Source organism: Desmodus rotundus, chromosome 8, assembly GCF_022682495.2.
Source record: "Desmodus rotundus isolate HL8 chromosome 8, HLdesRot8A.1, whole genome shotgun sequence".
Classification (NCBI taxonomy): Eukaryota; Metazoa; Chordata; class Mammalia; order Chiroptera; family Phyllostomidae; genus Desmodus; species Desmodus rotundus.
Genome location: NC_071394.1, coordinates 5,272,600 through 5,289,268, shown reverse-complemented (window position 1 = coordinate 5,289,268; position 16,669 = coordinate 5,272,600). Strand labels below are relative to the sequence as shown.

General features: G+C 56.4%; 1 protein-coding gene and 1 long non-coding RNA gene across 2 annotated transcripts in view; both read right to left on the bottom strand.

Annotated features, from left to right (window-relative positions):
- The window catches only part of NDRG1 (N-myc downstream regulated 1), a 40,924-nt gene extending 32,150 nt beyond the window's left edge, over positions 1-8,774 (bottom strand). Inside the window, exon 1 of the mRNA XM_024572116.4 lies at positions 8,644-8,774. The gene's annotated coding sequence lies outside the window, so the exon portion shown is untranslated. The remainder of the gene's footprint in view (positions 1-8,643) is intronic.
- Positions 8,775-13,888: 5,114 nt separating this feature from the next.
- Positions 13,889-15,906, bottom strand: LOC123477885 (uncharacterized). Its single transcript, XR_006652909.2, has 3 exons — positions 15,551-15,906; positions 14,372-14,518; positions 13,889-14,096 (listed from the first exon to the last, which is right to left on the bottom strand). It is a non-coding gene; the product is annotated as an uncharacterized lncRNA (long non-coding RNA).
- Between the last annotated feature and the right edge of the window lie 763 nt (positions 15,907-16,669).

The following is a 16,669-nucleotide window of genomic DNA, read 5'->3' as shown; positions in this document are numbered from 1 at the left end:
AGCCCCAGCTCCTGGAACCCACAAGAGTCCTCTTTGGGAGGCACCTCTCAGAGGGCAGGTGGCAACAGAGCCTGGGCCACCTCCTCTCCGCCCCAGTGCTGACACATGGCATTCCGGGGGCAGATCCCCAGGGATGCTCTGGTCTGGGGCCCCAGTAAGATCTCCCCCGGTAGATAACCAGCCCCACAAGAATGCCTTTATGCGGCCTTTGGAGCCTAGGCTCCAGAACATTCTGAAAACAGAGTCAGTTTTATATTTGTGAGCATTCCTGGGTGGCGGCCAGCTCGGAGTCCGGAGGCATGAAAAGCCGAGGTCAGTCGGCCTTGCTAATTCAGCATGTTCGTGGCCCTGGCCCGAGGGACACCTCGCCTACACTGCCTAGGGAGCCTTCCAGAAGCCCAGGCAATGCCGCCCCTCCTGCTGGGGGTGAAAGGACCTCTCCTTTCAGGACCCAGGGTGAGAGTGCAGTCTGCCTCTGTCCCCTGGGTGGTCTCAAGCAGGCCTCCTTCAGCCCCACCTGGGGGCTCCCAGGACATGCGGCCTACCTGTCTCACTACCTGGCCTCCCTGTGGCTCCCAGCGACACCAGCTGCGAAGTCGGGCCACAGCTCACTTGCTGACTAGATCAACAGTTATGCAGCTTATTAGCAAGGTTGTACTTAGACTCACTCTTACATGGCCACAACCCACAAGAGTGCAATGCATGGAAGCAGGTCTGTGCTGCACGGACTCAAGCCCACGCCGTAGTTTGGCCCGGATGGTCAGTTCTCCTTGAATTCCAGGCGCTGGGATCACCTGAGACTGCCCGTCCCCACCGGGGTCCTCATCAACCTTCGCAACGGGAAAGGGCTCGATTCCAGCCTTCGGGACTCCCCAGATGTCTTCGGGGAGATCTCTCTGCCCCAGACTGTCTTTCCATTCCGAGCACCCAGCTTCCTTGACCGCTGAGGCAGAGGCTGAAAACTGGCCCGTGTCCCTTGAATACTTGAGAATTGCTGAATGTGAGAGCGGGACAGGCCTCAGGGAGCCCTGCTCGGGCTCGGGGTTCTGAGGAGGCGCAGAGATGAGGCCACTGAGAACCATGGCCATGTTCACAAGAAGGAGGGGCGATTCTGTCCCCCGGGACACGCGTCATGTCTGCAGGCCTTTTCCACAGCCGTGACTGTGAGATGCCATGGGTGCCCAGCGCGTGGGGACCAAGGACTCAGATAATCAGCTAATTGTCCTATGGTGGGTAGCACTGTCCCCAGAGCAGGATTACCTGCTCCAACATCAACAGTGCTGAGGCTGAGACACCCTGGTCTCCACCAGGGAGCACCCAGTAGGCGCCCTGGGACTCGGGAATCTGCTGGGAGACTGAATACAGCAGAAGAAGCTTCTGTACTCTTCGTCCCTGGGGGGCAGGAGGCTGCAGGCCTGGGGCGGCCTGCAGTTAATAAGAGCAAATGCCCTGGTAGGGAGAGCTGGGCCCAGCCCTCCGTCTAGGTCAGTGCCCGCCATGAGCAAGGCTACCCAAACCAGGGCCGCAGAGCGCGCACATTGGTCCCCTCCACGCCCCCCAGTGGCGATGTGCAGGAAGACAGCTGGCTGCCTGATCCTGCCAACCTGGGCCAGTTGAGGGAGGGTCAGCAGCCCCCTCCTCCTTGGAGGAGGGTCAGCAGCCCCCTGACCTCAGCCCACTGGTGCCAATAGCAGCCACCACCCTCCCCACCCCACTGCGGGACACAAACCGTCTGTGGGCTTGGCCGCAGGTGCTCTGGGGGTAAAATCACCCCTGGGTAGGAATCACTGATCGAGGGCAGTCCTGGTAGAAATCCAGAGAGTATCTGCACACACCTCCCCCCCCCAGCCCACACGCACACACACCCCGCAGGTTCACCAGGGAGAAGGCTGAAGTCCCAGGGGTCTGAGTGACTGACTGTCCTGAGGTGGCACCGTCGGCGTGGCCAGGACGGGGAGGCCTGTGACACTCACCCTTGCTTCTTTGCCACATTCTCCCTCCACAAGTTTCCTCTCTCGGGCTCAAATTCACTACCCGAAGACAGTGAGGCTCACTCAAAGAAGCGGTTCCCACAGTGGACACGACCTTGTAGGCAACACTGACCTCCTTCGCCAGGAGGGAGGGACAGCTGGGAGGTGACCTGGTGTGGGGTGCTCTGGCCGAGGCCCTCACCACTGCCCCCACCGGGTACCCCTTGGGTTACCCCTTGGGCCCACACCCAGGAGTCAGCCCCCAGAGACACGAGGTCCCTCTTGGCTCGGCAAGTTCTCTCGCTGGGCTCGAGGCCGAGGGCTGGATGCCAGTCCGCACCCTTCTCCACTGCCTCCTGGGAAGTCCCAGTGCAGAATGTCAGACTGAAAAGGGACAAGGCCATCGGTTAGCAGACGGGGTGACAAGGCCAGACCACCCTTACCCTGTGGGTGGGAGCCCAAAATTCAACCCCCAGGCCTCCCCCTCCACCGTGCAGGATGGTGGGTGGGGAGGTACGGCCAGCCCTGTCTCCAAGAAGCGCAGATGGAGTCCCCTCCACACGCGGAGCTAGGTCAGGAGAGGGCTCCTTCCACTAAAACCCCACTCAATGCCAAAACTGGGCTCCAAGTCACCCCACCAGCTGCCACACAGGTTTCTTTCTCACTTCCCTCTCATAAGGAATTCAGAGAAAACCAAACTCAGACAAGTCAAAGGTAGCCAGGAGCTAGAAGGAAGGCTTGAGGGTCAGACCGGGGTGTCATCATTTATTAGCTCTGTGATACCCAGCAAGTTCTCTACCCTCTTAGCCTCGGTTTGCTCATCTGTAAAATGGGCATAACAATCCTGCTCCCAGGGAGTACCAGTGGGGCTTAAATTAAACACTGGTGCATAGAATCTGGTAAATAGCTGCCTAATTAATCAGTGCGATTTCCTTTCCTGGTTGCTTCGGAGACACAGGGACAGCCACGAGGACACCACCTGTTTTGGAAGCTGCTAGCCTCACAGTGGCCCAGTGAGGAGGTGGGCACACAGAAGACGTTCACCAAACACCTCCCGAGTCCCCAGCGATCAGACCCCACGCACCCACGTGGGTCTCCTCTCCCTGAGCTGCGCCGGTCAATCAGTGCTGGAGGCCCAAGGGGGCGGGGCAAATACCTTTCTGGTGCAAGGGGCCCAGGAGACAGTCAGCACTTAGCTGCACCTCATGGGCCCCAGGAGAAGCCAAGACTGGGTTCACTGGAAGAAGGGGAGGCCGTGACCCTGAGGGCTGGGAGGGAAGTAGGCAGAGGCATCTCCAGTATGTGAGGCCACCTGAGATTGTGAACCAGTCACCAGGGCAGTGAGGGGACATAGAGCATAGAGCTGGGGGTTCCCAAAAGCCTCGGTGGTGAAGCAGAAACACTGGCTTAGGAGTCAGGGCGTGGAAACCCTGCCTCGCTCCTGCCACATGACTTTGACTCACCCCCTCTGTGGGCCTCAGCTTCCATCTGTGCCATACGTGGCCTGTGTTGCACGGACATCGCATGGCCCATAAGCAGCTTGGGGCAAATGGGAGCCCAGGAGGAACAGGGCTACACAAAGATCCCATGTACCCAGGGGTCTCACCGGGACGCTGCCCAGCTCATCTCTGCCCGGGTCTGCCTGGAGGTCCCTGTTCCGCTCCTGACCCCAGACCCCTCCCTGTCCAGGAGCCGCGAACCTCCCTCCAGCTCCGACAGTTCTCCACTCAGCCACCTAGGGGCACCCCTCCTACACCCGCTTCAGCAAGCTCTCCCGGGCCCCTGGAACTTCTGTGTGGTGGGGCAGAGAAACATCCACAACGTGGGCCGGGGTGTCCAGGACGCACCCACCCCAGCACACCTGGCCCCAGGAGGCCACGGTGAGACCCCCCACAGGTGCACCGAGAGGACAGCAGCAGGAGCCGCTCCCAGGGCTCCACCTTGCTTTGAGCCTCACGGCCACCCTAGAAAAGAGGCACCATCTCATTCACCCTTCCATGGGTGGGGAACAGAGGCCCAGAGAGGTTAAGAAACGTGCCGTGGGCCACCAAGCATCCAGCCCGCACAGGTTAAAACAGCCCTCGAGGCTTAGCTGCCCATGACATCCGCTTGCTCCAAACACTCGCGCACACACTGTGCGCTCACACTTAGTCCGGGAGGGAGCTCTGAGGAGGGAGGCTTCTCCAGCATGAGTCAGCTGGGGTCACCTGCTTCTCTCTCCACCCCCTAAAGTCACCACCGAGCCACCATGAGCCGGCCGGGCTTTGGACAAAGTCCACATCTTAGATTTCCCATCGTCCCTTCGAAGTACGCAGAAGGGCTCTTGTTCTCAGGTCTCCCCAAAGGCCCTTCCGGAAGCGGCCAGGTCAGCCCTTCGGGATAGTGTTCACAGTGTCGTCTGTGTCTTTCTCAAGGAGGCCGCGGGGACAGGGTGGGCATTACCACGCCGGCCTACAGGGAGAGACCCAAGGCTGGACAGCTGAGGTCCATGGGACTTCCTAAAAGCCTGACTCCCCCCATCCCTTTTCCCTGGAAAGATGGAAAACTTGCTCCTTGGAGGTGGGTGCAGGTGTGGAGGGGAGGGGCGGGCTGACCTCAGCTTCCTGGAGTCCTTCAGTGACGCAGAGACAGAGGGCGGCTCGGGGAGACTGACGATAAGGCTGCGTCAGCTGCGACGGTCAGAGGCCAGCCTGGTTTTTCAGTCTCTACACACCCGTTTCAAAGCCACATGAAAGCGGTGTTCCTCCCAGCACACTGGGCTCTTTATAGGACAGAACTGAAAAGAGGGGTGGGGCGGGGGACCCATGTGCGCTGCTGCTGTCTGGCTCACATCTGCCCGGAAAGTTCTGGAGAACAGCCCCATGTCCGCATGAACCTCAAGGAAAGGAGCCTCGGGACACGCCCTGGCTACCCCGCCTTGCCGTGGGTATGTTCTTTCATCCTTTACTTGCCAAAGAGATTTTGACATCAAGCTATGAGGCAGTTCCTGGGCTTTCTGGATGTTTTCTGGACGTTTGCGAACTCAAGGCTCTGGGGAGGGCAAGGAAGTTGGCGGCCTAAACTCTCCATGTTTTTACTTATGTAACCAACCTAGGCACCAATTTGGACCTTTGAGAAAGTTCTCCAGGGCTCTCAGACTCAGTAACATGATGCTTGGGAAGACAGATAGACTAGGAGGAAATCCTCGAGGGCCCGGTGAGCCTGAAACTCAGGAGCGTTCAGAGTCCTGTGATGCTGAACGAATGCGAAAGCTGTGGCCACAGAGCAGGTGAACACTGACTGCACTCACTCGCTGGGTACGAGGCGGCAGAGGACCCAGAATCCCGCGTGGCATGGAGCCCAGAACCCGCAGAGGGTCCGGGAGAGGGTCCGGGAGAGGGCGGCAGGAAGCAGAACAGGTCGGCGGTCATCGTCGCCCACCGTCTTCTCTGCAACACCCCTGGGAAATCTTCCGGTAGGTGCCCAGTGGAGTTCTGGCAGTGGGAACAATTTGCTTGGTGACGGTCTGAGGGGACACATGTAATAACCAGAAGCCCAAAGGACAAGCATGAGCCACCCAGATGGCCTGGGAGACAGTTTGTTGAAAGCCCACAAACGGGGCCAGGACGTCTACCTTGGAGCACTGGGTTCCACCAGCACCTTCCCTCCACAAGCCAAGCCGGCCCAGCAGGAGGCCACACAAGTGTTTAGGGAATTAACCTCAGGCTCTGCAGCAAAGACTGCCGCCCAGCCTGCCCCGTCTTCAAATGGAAAGAGAAAGGGCCATGAGAGGGCAGGCCTGGGACCAGACTGAGCCTGGGAGGCAGGCGGGGCAGCTTGAAATGCATCCAGGAGACCGGTCCCGCTCCAAAGACAGGCCCAGGTCCCTGACACCAACGGCCGAAGAGATGCCCTGAGCACAGCATTTGTGAGAATTGTCAACAGACACCTACATGGTGTCCCCACAGGCCGGGCACCGCTGTCAACTCTGACATGAACTGACTCCATTCTTGTTCCATGTCCTCACGAGACAGTGACTCATTCTCACTTGATGGGGGAGCCCCCAACTGCCTGTGCACACTTCTCATTCTGGCAGGTCTCCAGTCACCCCGACGTGTGGCCAGGGAAGACAACAAAGGCTTTCAGTCCATCTCTTTGGGTTCAAAGCCTGGCTCCTCCACTTTGAGCCATGTGGCTAGAGGCAAGTCCCTTCAACTCCCTGGCCTCGGTTTCCTCTGCCATTCAGTGGAGCCAAAGCAGCCTAGGCAGGGCTGTGATGAGGACAAAAGGGGAAGAGGGGGTACAGCAGCTGATCTGGACAGAGATGCCCTGCCCGCCCCATCCCCCTGCCTGGATCTTGGATGCCTGGCTGTCACCCCGGCTGTCTTTGGGAGGCACAGGGCCTTGGATGGGATGCCCTGGAGCTGGGTCCCCTGGAAGAAGCGCAGCTTCAGGACATCAGAAAAACACAATGGGGTTTTCTTCCCCATCCACACTGAGGCAAGCTTCGGCCAGGAGGTGCCTGTGCACCCAGGGTCCCCCAGCGCTGTTCAAATCTTCGGTCCCACCTGGAGGGGGCAGCCTGGACCCAGGCAGACACCGCTCAGCAGGCAGGTGGTGCCCGTCCTCTCTAGGCTGATTTGTTTGTCACTCAAGAATACCTGGCTTACCTAAAAATAAGTCAATAAACAAAAAATCACCCACATGCTGCTGTCTGGGAAGTTTTCTCACCAGAAACTCACTCAACATCCAATTTATCACCCCTCTGACAGCATGCACCTTCAACACCTTCAATCCCCGCCCCGACCCCGGAGACCCCAGAAGAGGGGCCTGGGGAGGTGAGTTTCGGTTCTACCAGGGCATGGAGAGTGCCTCCTTATCTCTGGGCCTCAGTTCCCACCTGTAAAGCGGGAAGGTGGACCAGGAACCTGAGTAATCACTGGGGAAGGAGCCATACTATCTACTCAGTGTATGTATCCAAACTCCTCCCAAGGGCCAGGCCCTGGGCCAGGTGCCAGGTTCCAGGGCGAGGCCAGTATAGCCTTCCTCCTCACCCTCCTAAAGCTAATCCTCAAGCAGAAGACGAGGTGCCACAAAGCTAAGTTGCAGGTCAGGGGACACCCCAGGTTTCGCTCCTTACACCAGAGCACTGCTCTCTGCAGGTGTCTCACACTTCCTGACCTCCCCCAACCACGACCCCACCCTGTGCCACCTGGGACTGTGGTGCAGGCCTTCCCTACATTTCCAACCCGGCTGGTGAGCCCCTGGAAGGCAGGTGCTGGGGCTGGCTCTCTCTGTACCTTGCTGATTTCAATTCCCCTTTGGGAAACTTAGGGAAGACTCCAAAATTTCTATACAGGAGGCGCCTGGGCTGGGAGGTTTGCCTTGAACTGGGTCTTCACAGCCAGAACGAGGTTGTATTTAGATATTTTGTTGGCTCGAGGTGGCTCAGGAGAAGCTCCAGTACGGCTGTTGGAGGCTATGAGGCGACTGAAGCCCTCCTGTGTGGCTACTGGCCGAGTTCTCTAAATCTTCAATCTTTCTCAGTTACTTAAAGGGACCAAACAAACTGAAGTGCCCAGGACATCTGTGAAGCAGAGTTGGTCTGGGGCACAAGATAACCCAGGGTCTCCACCAGATCCCCACACACCCGCTGCCAGGCACCTCCCCCTTCCACGCCACAGCCGGGTGCTGCCCCTGACCCGCAGGGGTGTCTGACAACAGAGGCAGGGACAACCCAGCTTCAGCCACTAACTTGACAGCGGGGGACAGCGCCTTTCTCCCTGACCTCACCACGTAGCGCACGCCCAGCCCAAGGCTGAATCAGAGACCGCGGCGGATCTCCCAGGAATGTCGGAGCAATTCCAGCTGTTCCCTTCCCTGGAGAGCAGGACAGGCGGGTGGGGCGTCAGGGGCCAGATGGAAAGCTGGGGAGGGTGGGCGGAGGGGACAATGACGCCATTCCTAGCCCCAGGCAGCCGAGGGCTACTAGAGGCCCGAACGACGCGCGCCACCACAGCGCCAACCCCGGGCCACAGCTGGGGGCGCACCCTGCCCGGCAGCGCTCGCAACACTCGCTCCTGCGCTAGTCTTACTGGCTGCGACACACCTCTGACCGAACCCCGCCCCCCAACACGCCACCCCGGATTCGAGGCTCAATCGGCCCCCGCCCCTCAGATGCATATCTTTTCTGGCTCAGTTTAGGAACCAGACACACCCACGTCCCCTCTCCAGCTTCTACCCATCTCCTTTCTACACAAGCTCGCGCACAATCCCTCCTTCCCCAGACACCCCGCTCCAGCGATACAGCCCCCCACACCCGCCTAGGCTCTCCCTGCTCCCACTTCCAGCGCGATCCTCGGCCCGCGCCGCCAGCGGCGACTCTGGGAGAACGTTGGGAAGCGGGATCCAGGTGTTCCGCTGCCGGCTCTTCACCGCCTCCACGACCCCCAGGACCCCACCTACCCAGCTACAGGAAAGAAACGCGGGGACTCGTCTTTTTTTTTCTCCTCTTCCCTAATCAAAACACCCCATTCCAGAGGTGCCCTCGCCCTAAAACCCTCCAAACGCCTGCGCTACGGGGTCGCCGCGCACTTGCAGCTCCGGAAGATCACAAAGCGCGGTCCAGGAGTTTCAGCAGCACCCACGAGCGACCGAACCCCTCTGCCCCGCAAGAACAGGGCTCGGGGCTTACCTAGGGTAGAGGGAGAAAGGCAAAAGGAGCTGGAGCTAGGCTGGCGGTGTCTCTCGTGAATGGAGAGCGGCGAGGATGGGCGTGCGCTCCGGAGACCGAGGAGAGAGTCCGGTGAGGTTTGTTTATGCCCGGGCGGAGGGCGACTTTATACTCACCGCGGCCCCGCCCCCGCGCCTCGCCCGGCCCCGCCCCTCCCGGGCCCCGTAGACTGCGGGGACACACCCCTTGCCCGCGCACCGCCAGCTGTCGCTCCTCCCGCTCCCGCCCGCCCGCCTAGCTCAGCTCCGGCAGCTTTCGGCCAGCGCCCGCCGAGCCACCGCCTGTTGCGCAAGCCCGTGTAGGGGCGCGGCCGGGAGGGACCTCTCGGCTCGGGCTGCGGTTCGACTCTGCTGTCCCCGCGTTGTACGGGAGGCTGTGTGCAGTGGACTGACGTGCACGGGGAATGCGTTTGTGTGCTTGTGCGTGTACGTGTGCGCGCTCATGCATGTGCCTGTGGACTTCCATGTGTCCCTGTGTGACCGAATGGCTCCCATCTTGGTCTCAGAATTTCTACTTCCGAGTCCCGTCGCGCCATGCGTTGACATCCCTTTGGGGCTTCTGACTCTCCAGCTTCTTCCAGGTCTAGCTCCCAAGCCCCATTTAGTTTCTTTCGCGCGCGCTGCCTCCTGTGCTCTCCCGCGACCAGCGCCTGGCGGTTCTCACTCCACGACCTCTCCTTGTTGCATCAGCTCTCCACTGAAATCATTCATCCCATTTAATCTCCTCCATCTTGCCCACCCCATCCTACAGCCCAAGCGATCCCCTTCCCCTCCACCTGCCCAGTTCTAAACCCACCTGCCCTTTTGGGCCCCGCCCCTCCCATCCTTCTGGCCTTCCCCAGGAGCCTGTCTGGGAAGCCTCTCACTCCTTCCTCTCCTGGTTCCTGGAACTTACACCGAGCACCTACCCTTTCCTCCCTTAGCTGTTCTCTGCTGTCTTGCTTCTGTTTAATGACTGTCTCTGTGTTCTCAAACCTGCACTGCATATTAGAATTCCCTACGGAACTTTCTTTAAAATAGGGAGCGCCAGGGCCAGTTTAATCAGAAGCCCGGGGAGTGCAGCCCAGGCATTAGGGAGTTTTAAAAGCTCCCTGGGTAATTCCAACAGGCAGCCCTGGTGAGAAACACCGCACGGGAGGAACAGCATTGGATAGTAAAGGAAGGTCACCATCCCCAGCCTGGACATCGTCCTTGTCCCCAGACCCTCTGTCCACCCTTGTGTTTGCAGGTTCTGTGCCTCTCCCCCACCCTGCCTCTCCTGGATGATTAGGAATCGCTTCACGCCTTGCTCAAGACAGGGGACCTGGCTGTCCTCTGGGTACCCCTCCTGCCTCCTTAGGCCCTGATATCTACTTACCCAGTCATTCCGCAAATATTTACTGAGCCGCTGCTGAGCCAGGTTCTGTACTCAGCCACTAGGGAAGGACCGCAAAGACAAAGTCCTTTCCTTCGAGGGCATAGCCACGTGAGCTTTAAGTCTCCATTCCCCACTTACACAAGAAGGGTGAGCTGAGCTAATCCATTTGGTACCTGGACTGAGGACCTACTATGTCCAGGCGCCATGCTAGACATGGGGATATGGCAATGACCCAAACGGTGCCTCCTCCACAGCCACCCAGTTGTCTGAAGGCCCTTCCACATCTAGCAATTTGTACAGCAGCTTTCTTGAACACCTCCCATACTTCCCTTCCCCTCACCTCCACTGATTTGGCTTTCAACAAACATTTATTGATCACCTATGGTTTGCTACCTGCCAAAGACACAGAGAGTTAAATTCAAAAGCCTAGAGAAGCCTGCTACTCCCTCCATGACAAATGCAAACCCCAGTGTGTGGGCTGGAGAAGGGCCCTTGGCCTGGCCAGGACCTCTCCTGCCCCTTTGCGGAAGTCTTCGGAGCAGAGTGCACAGAGCAACCCAGGCCCGCAGCTAGAGGCCCCCAGCTCCCCAACAGGGCCTGGGTTTGTGCGTAGGAGCCCCAGATTTCTGGAAGACAGTGGGCAGAGAATGAATTTGGGGAAGGGGGAGGGCAGGATGGTCCCAGAAGCACAGGGAAGAGAAAAGAAGAGTTTGGGCCGTGAAGAAGTTTCTCAGTACAGCAGTGTTCTAAAACCAGGAGGAAAGGAGACTCCTGTAGAGTCCACAGCAGCCTGGAAAAACTCCGCAGAGGTGCCCTTGACCCCGTGCTCCCTCTCCCGTAGGCCCAGCCAGCTTCTCCTTCCTGTTGTCAGGGATTGCCGCAGCCGATTTTGTGTAAGTTGCTGAGGTGGCCACGCTGTAGGAAAGACTGGCTTTGGTGCTACCCTGGACACACGCACAGGTGGAGGATGCCCGGTCTGTGGAGGGCCCCCCCGGGAAATGAGAGGGGCCCACCCTGCCACGCCCCCCAACCCTGGTCCGCTGAGGCAGCAGTAGCTCTTGGAGCCAAAGGCGGTCACCACTGTATTGAGCTCTCTAAGTGAGTGACTTCTCTTTCTCGCTGGTCAGCAGTGGAATTAGATTGCTTAGTTCATGAGCACGTGGTACAAATCCATCAGGGATGAGACTGGGTTTCTCTGGATTAATGTCCCCTGGGAACTTCTATCTAGCAACACCTTAAATTTTATCATGGAAGGCTTGAACTGCAAGGACCATAGCGACCCTCTATTCCCAACCCCCTTTCCTGGAATGTGTGAGTACTGGGGGTTGAGAGACTCAAGAGGCAGCTGCAGTTCATGGGGAAGACCCCCGATTTCAGCACTTAGGAGCTGTGTGGTCCATTGGCCAGTTACCCTGCCTCTCTCTATTCTTTTTCCTCCTGTTGCGATGAGAAACCAGCATCTCTCAGCTCCGGTTCTGGGCTCCCTCTCGACCCCCTTGCTCCTCCAGCATCCATGGGTCCCTCTCTTCTGAAGGATTAGAACCCACAAGTTCACATGCTCTACAGTCAAAGACCCACTAGACCAATCCTGTCTTGATCTCGAGTCTCCCACCAGTTACTGTACCCCAATGCCTCTCAGCCCACGCTCCCCAAGCTTCTCTCAACAGCTGCTGCACACGTGGTGTCCACTTCCTTATCTCCTCTTACTTTCACTTTTCACTGCTTAATTTATCAAGTTCCCTGTGGACCTGGCCAAATAATTCTACAAAACTTGTGAGGAAAAACAATAGCCTTTGAACCTTCATGTTCCCCTCCCCCACCCTGCCACTTTTCTTGAGTCTCCTCCCCCTCATTATCACCATCACCATTGTCCTGGCCACTGTGTGCCCTGGCATCTGGCACAGTATCCAATGAACACACACACTCAAGCAAATACTGATTGAACGAGTGAGCAAATGCAAGTTTCCCTCTGACCTCTTCCCTACTTATGCAGCCTTGCTTGGACTTTGTTGGGGGAGGGGGAGGACTTCCCGCTCTGGACCTGTGGAAGTTCTCCCCTTCCTCCGGGAGCATGTCCGACCTATAATAACCAGTTATGGGCACTGGGAAAAACCCAATGGCATTAGATATTAGCCTACGTCCAGGCTATGCAAAGAATCCTTGCTGTGAGCCTAAAGGAAGAGCTGTGCAACTTTTGGTCCATAGAAAGTCAATTTCTCTTCGTTCCTGCTGTGCACTAGTTTGCCAGGGCTGCCGAAACACATTACCACGAACCGAGCAGCTTAAAGAACAGAAACGTGTTGTGCCACAGTCCTGGAGGCCAGAAGTCCAACATCAGCGGGCGGGCAGGGCCATGCTGTCCCTGAAGGCTCCAGAGCAGACTCCCTCCTTGCCTCTTCCCAGCTTCCGGTGGTTGTCGGGGATCCTCTTGGCTTGTGGCCACACCCTTCCGGTCTCTGCCTGGGTCATCACATGGCCTCTTCTTCTGTGTCTCTGCCTCTGTATCCCTCTGCCAGCCATGTTGGATTAAGGGCCCACCCTAATCCCTTATGACCTCATTTTAACAAATTACGTCTGCAAAGACCCTATTTCCAAATAGGATCACATTCTGAGGTTCTGGGTGGAAAGGAATTTGGGAAAGACAAGATTTACCCCAATCCATGGTTCGTGCGTATTTATCACATGTTTGTAGCTTATTGAAGGAGACCTGTTTACTGGTCTGCTCCGGCCGCCCCAGTGACGCAGCTTTTGCCTCGCTTCCCAGCAGCTGCCCCATTTTGTCATCTGCCCTCTCCAGCTCTCTCCATTCCATGCTTGGCTGTCATCTCAGACCACCTCAATCACAGGTCCTGCCTGACTGAACCCGCCTTGCTCCTGTCACTGGCCTAGTTCAGCAGCCCCTCTGGGCGCGGCCAGGGAGATGGCTCTGTGCATGTCCCGACTTTTCTCTCCTCCAGTCCCTGGGTTACTCACTGCTCTTCCTTGAATGTGCTGCTCATGCCCTCACCTCTGAATCTTTGACCAAGCGAGTTTCTCCTTCTAGGAAGCCCTCGCACACCCTCTTCACCTGCGGAGATTTCACTCATCAGGGGAAGAAAGCACTAGGAGTGTTTGCCACCCACTCCAGCTCCTCGCTTCCCACCCCTCCTCCCTGGAGTTAGGCTTGTCCGTCTGACTTGCACTGTCAATGAATGGGGTGTGGAAATGATCTGTGTCACTTCCAGAAGGGAATTTAAACAGCCAGCCTGTGATTCATCCCAGGCTCCTCACTCCCGCTACCGCCGCCAGCCACGCTGGGACGGTGGGGGCTCCATCCCCAGGGACTTGAAGGGAGGAAGCATGAGCAGAGTCCCCAGCTGACCTCAGACAGACCTGTGACATGGGGAAGAAATAAACCCTGCTGCTACTAGGATTCTGAGGGGTTTTGTTGCCACAGCCTGACCCAGCCCATCCTGACTGAGTCACTGTCCTCTGAGGCCATGCCAGATGTCAACTGCTCCAGGAAATCCCCCTCATCTTTTCCAGCTGCATTCATTTTGTTTTAATTCAACACATAGTTGTCGAGCATTTACAATCCATCAAACACTGTGTGAGGTGCTAGAAATAGAAAATGGCACACCTCTGTAATTACAATTACTGCGAGTTTTAAGTAAAAAGGTAGGGCTGTAGGGAGTGATATGGCCCAAAGTCTCACCTATTCTGGAGCACCTGGAGAAGGCTTCCTGAGAAAGGAACTTTGGAAGCAGGGAGCTGATAGATTAGGCATGGATGAGCATGGCCGCACTGTCCTCTAATCCCCAGAGCATTGCGTGCTTTCCTTTCTTTTTATTAGTTAGGACTGTTCAGTGTATATGTGGCATAGACATCGTTTCAAATGGCTTAAGTAATAAAAGGCAGGGCGTACCTAGAGGCTCATGTAGCAGCAAAGTACAGAGGATGATTGCTTCAGGCACGGCTGGATCCAGGGCCGGATGTCACCAGACCTCCAGCTCTCTAGGTCTCAGTATCTCCCAGATCAGTTTTACTCCCTGTTGGCTTTGTTCTCAGGCCAGTCCTTTCTAGATTAAATCAGAAGGCTGTCAGGTAATTTTAGGTCAGTTTGTTAGAGACCTTCTCATCTCTGAGGAGGGCAGAGCACCACACCCCCCAGGGAAATTAATCTCATTTTTTCTGAGAGGCCTTGGGAGTTTTAAGGAGCCTGCAGGTATGCTTGACAGGCACTCATGGTGAAATCACTGGCCCTTCATGGTCCACCCACCTTCCTGGCTTGACCGTCTGTTTCCCCCAGCACCAGTACCAGCACCAACTGCACCTTCCAGCTGAACCTGCCCACCTGCCTGCCCGGTCATGCCAGGCACCTTCACAGCTTTGGCTCCCTGCGGACAGGGCAGGGATCCCTGCGGACAGGGCCAGCAGCTCCTCTTCCATGGGGATGCACTACCTTGCACCGGGCAGACAAAACTTAAGTGATGTTTGCTACCTGAATGGAAGAAAGGAGGGAGAAAGAGAAGGAAGTACAGAGATTAGAATTTACACTTAGACAATGAGCTTGAGACGACTGTCCCTCATCCAGGTTTAGGAGAGATAGAATGGTTCTTCAGCACTTCCTAAGATTTATCTACTCCTCTTGCTTCCGAGGCTGCATTGTCTCTCCGAGCAAGCGATTGTTTTTGTTGGTAGGGAAATTAGACTTGAGTCTAAGTAGATCTCCCCCACCACCCCCCAGGCTCTTGACTGATGGCTTCTGGTCCACCATCACCTGGGACCTGGCTGAGGAAATGCAGCAGGCTTCTGTAGCAGCCATGACATGTTCCTCCAGCCATGTTAGAGAAGGACCGTCACCTGACTCCGCATTCCTTGTGTTAAATCGAACCGCAGTCAGTCCCCCTTTGCGGGACCTGGTGGTCAAATCCATCTTGGTTAGTAAATTATCCTGCCCAATGTTATTACATCTAGGAAGGCAAAGCTACTGTATTACTACTACTACTACTACTACTACTACTACTACTACTACTACTACTACTATTATTATTATTATTATTTTGCTTGTGATACTTTCTGCAGCTAAGCCTGACTCAGATTCACCCCTTGCTGGAGCCCCCTAAACCACTGCTCAGTGAAAGCGCTGATTCTGCAGGGAGGCCTGCTGGTCCCTCTTTCTGGACAGATCTGGAATTTTCACCCCATGCAGTCACTCTCCCACGTGTGCCTTTGACTGCCACCAGCATCATATGCAGAAGGAGGGGGCTTTGCAATTGACCAGCCTCGGGGCAACAGGCACAAGCATTTACCTTCTGAGCTACAAGGAACCAGACTTCGAACCTGTGTGTATTTCCAGGGGAGGGCGGGCTGGACCAGGAGGAGTTCCTGCTATTTTTGAGGGACAAAATCAGGGCGTAGCAAACACAGGGGGGATGGGAGGGGAAACCAGCGAGCCCTTACTGAAAACCCGACCAGGTTCAAAGAGTTCGCCCGCCCGGCACACAGGTGTGCCTGTGGAATTCCTTCTCACCCGTGCAGAGCGCAGACACTGTTCAGCGGGAGGCCCCACCTCTTCTGTGGACAGGAGGTACTTTTAGCCCCATATGGCAGATGAGGAAGCTGAGACTGAGAGTTGGTTCACGCCACAAAGCAATCCAGCCATTTGTCTGGCCTGGGGGTGGCGGCCCCAGGGCCACACCGGCTGCATGGCTGCCGCACGGGATGCAGGTGACCGGAGAAGGTTGCTGGACCTCACGGAAACGTCCGAGTAACGGCTGTCTCTCGGGAAGGGGAAGCACAGGGAGTGTCAGGAGAAGAGGAAGTGTGGCTGCCACAGCCCAGCAGCCTGCCCGGTGACGCAAGGGACAGAGCTGCTGAGCCGCGTCTGGGGCTCCCAGCCTGCCTAAAACAGACAGCCAATGCCTGGTCTGTAGGACGGTGAAATGTCCCTTTGCCCAGGTAGACGGCGACTTTCCACTCAGTGTCACGTAGCCTCGGCAGGCCTTGGTTCAATCCTGAGCTTATTATAAATGGGGACATGCGAGAGAAATGGTTGCTACCCACGTAATAAAACAATAAAAGTGTTTCGGAAATAAACGTTCCGTGGAGAACTATGGGAAAATTCAGAAACACACTAAGTACATAGGCACACACGTACATCCAAGAAAATAAATCACAAACATTAAAATAAAACAAACACCCCCAAATAATCTCTATGAATGTTTTAGTATATGTTTTTCCTGACATTTTTATAGGGGCGTGGGTGTAGGTAGGTGTGTAAATATCTATTTAAAAATGTATGATAGCATTTAATTATAAGTAGGTATTTGGAAGACAGCATTTAAAACTGCTCTCCTACTAGACTGACATTTTTATAACCTGCTTTCTTCACTCAGCCATCCATGAGGAACATCTTTGCATTTGGAAAAATCTGTCACACATTTTTTTTTACTTTCTTATTATAAAATACAGTATGCACAGAGCAGAAAACGCATCCACTTTAAGTGCACTGTGGCACAGAATAATTATAAAGTGGGCGCCCAAGACCCAGCACCAAGCTGGGGCGGGACAAGGCACGCGGTCACCCCGTGGGAGCTCTTCCCACTGACGCCATCACCCAGCCATCACCTGGAGGCTTCCAGGTCATTCC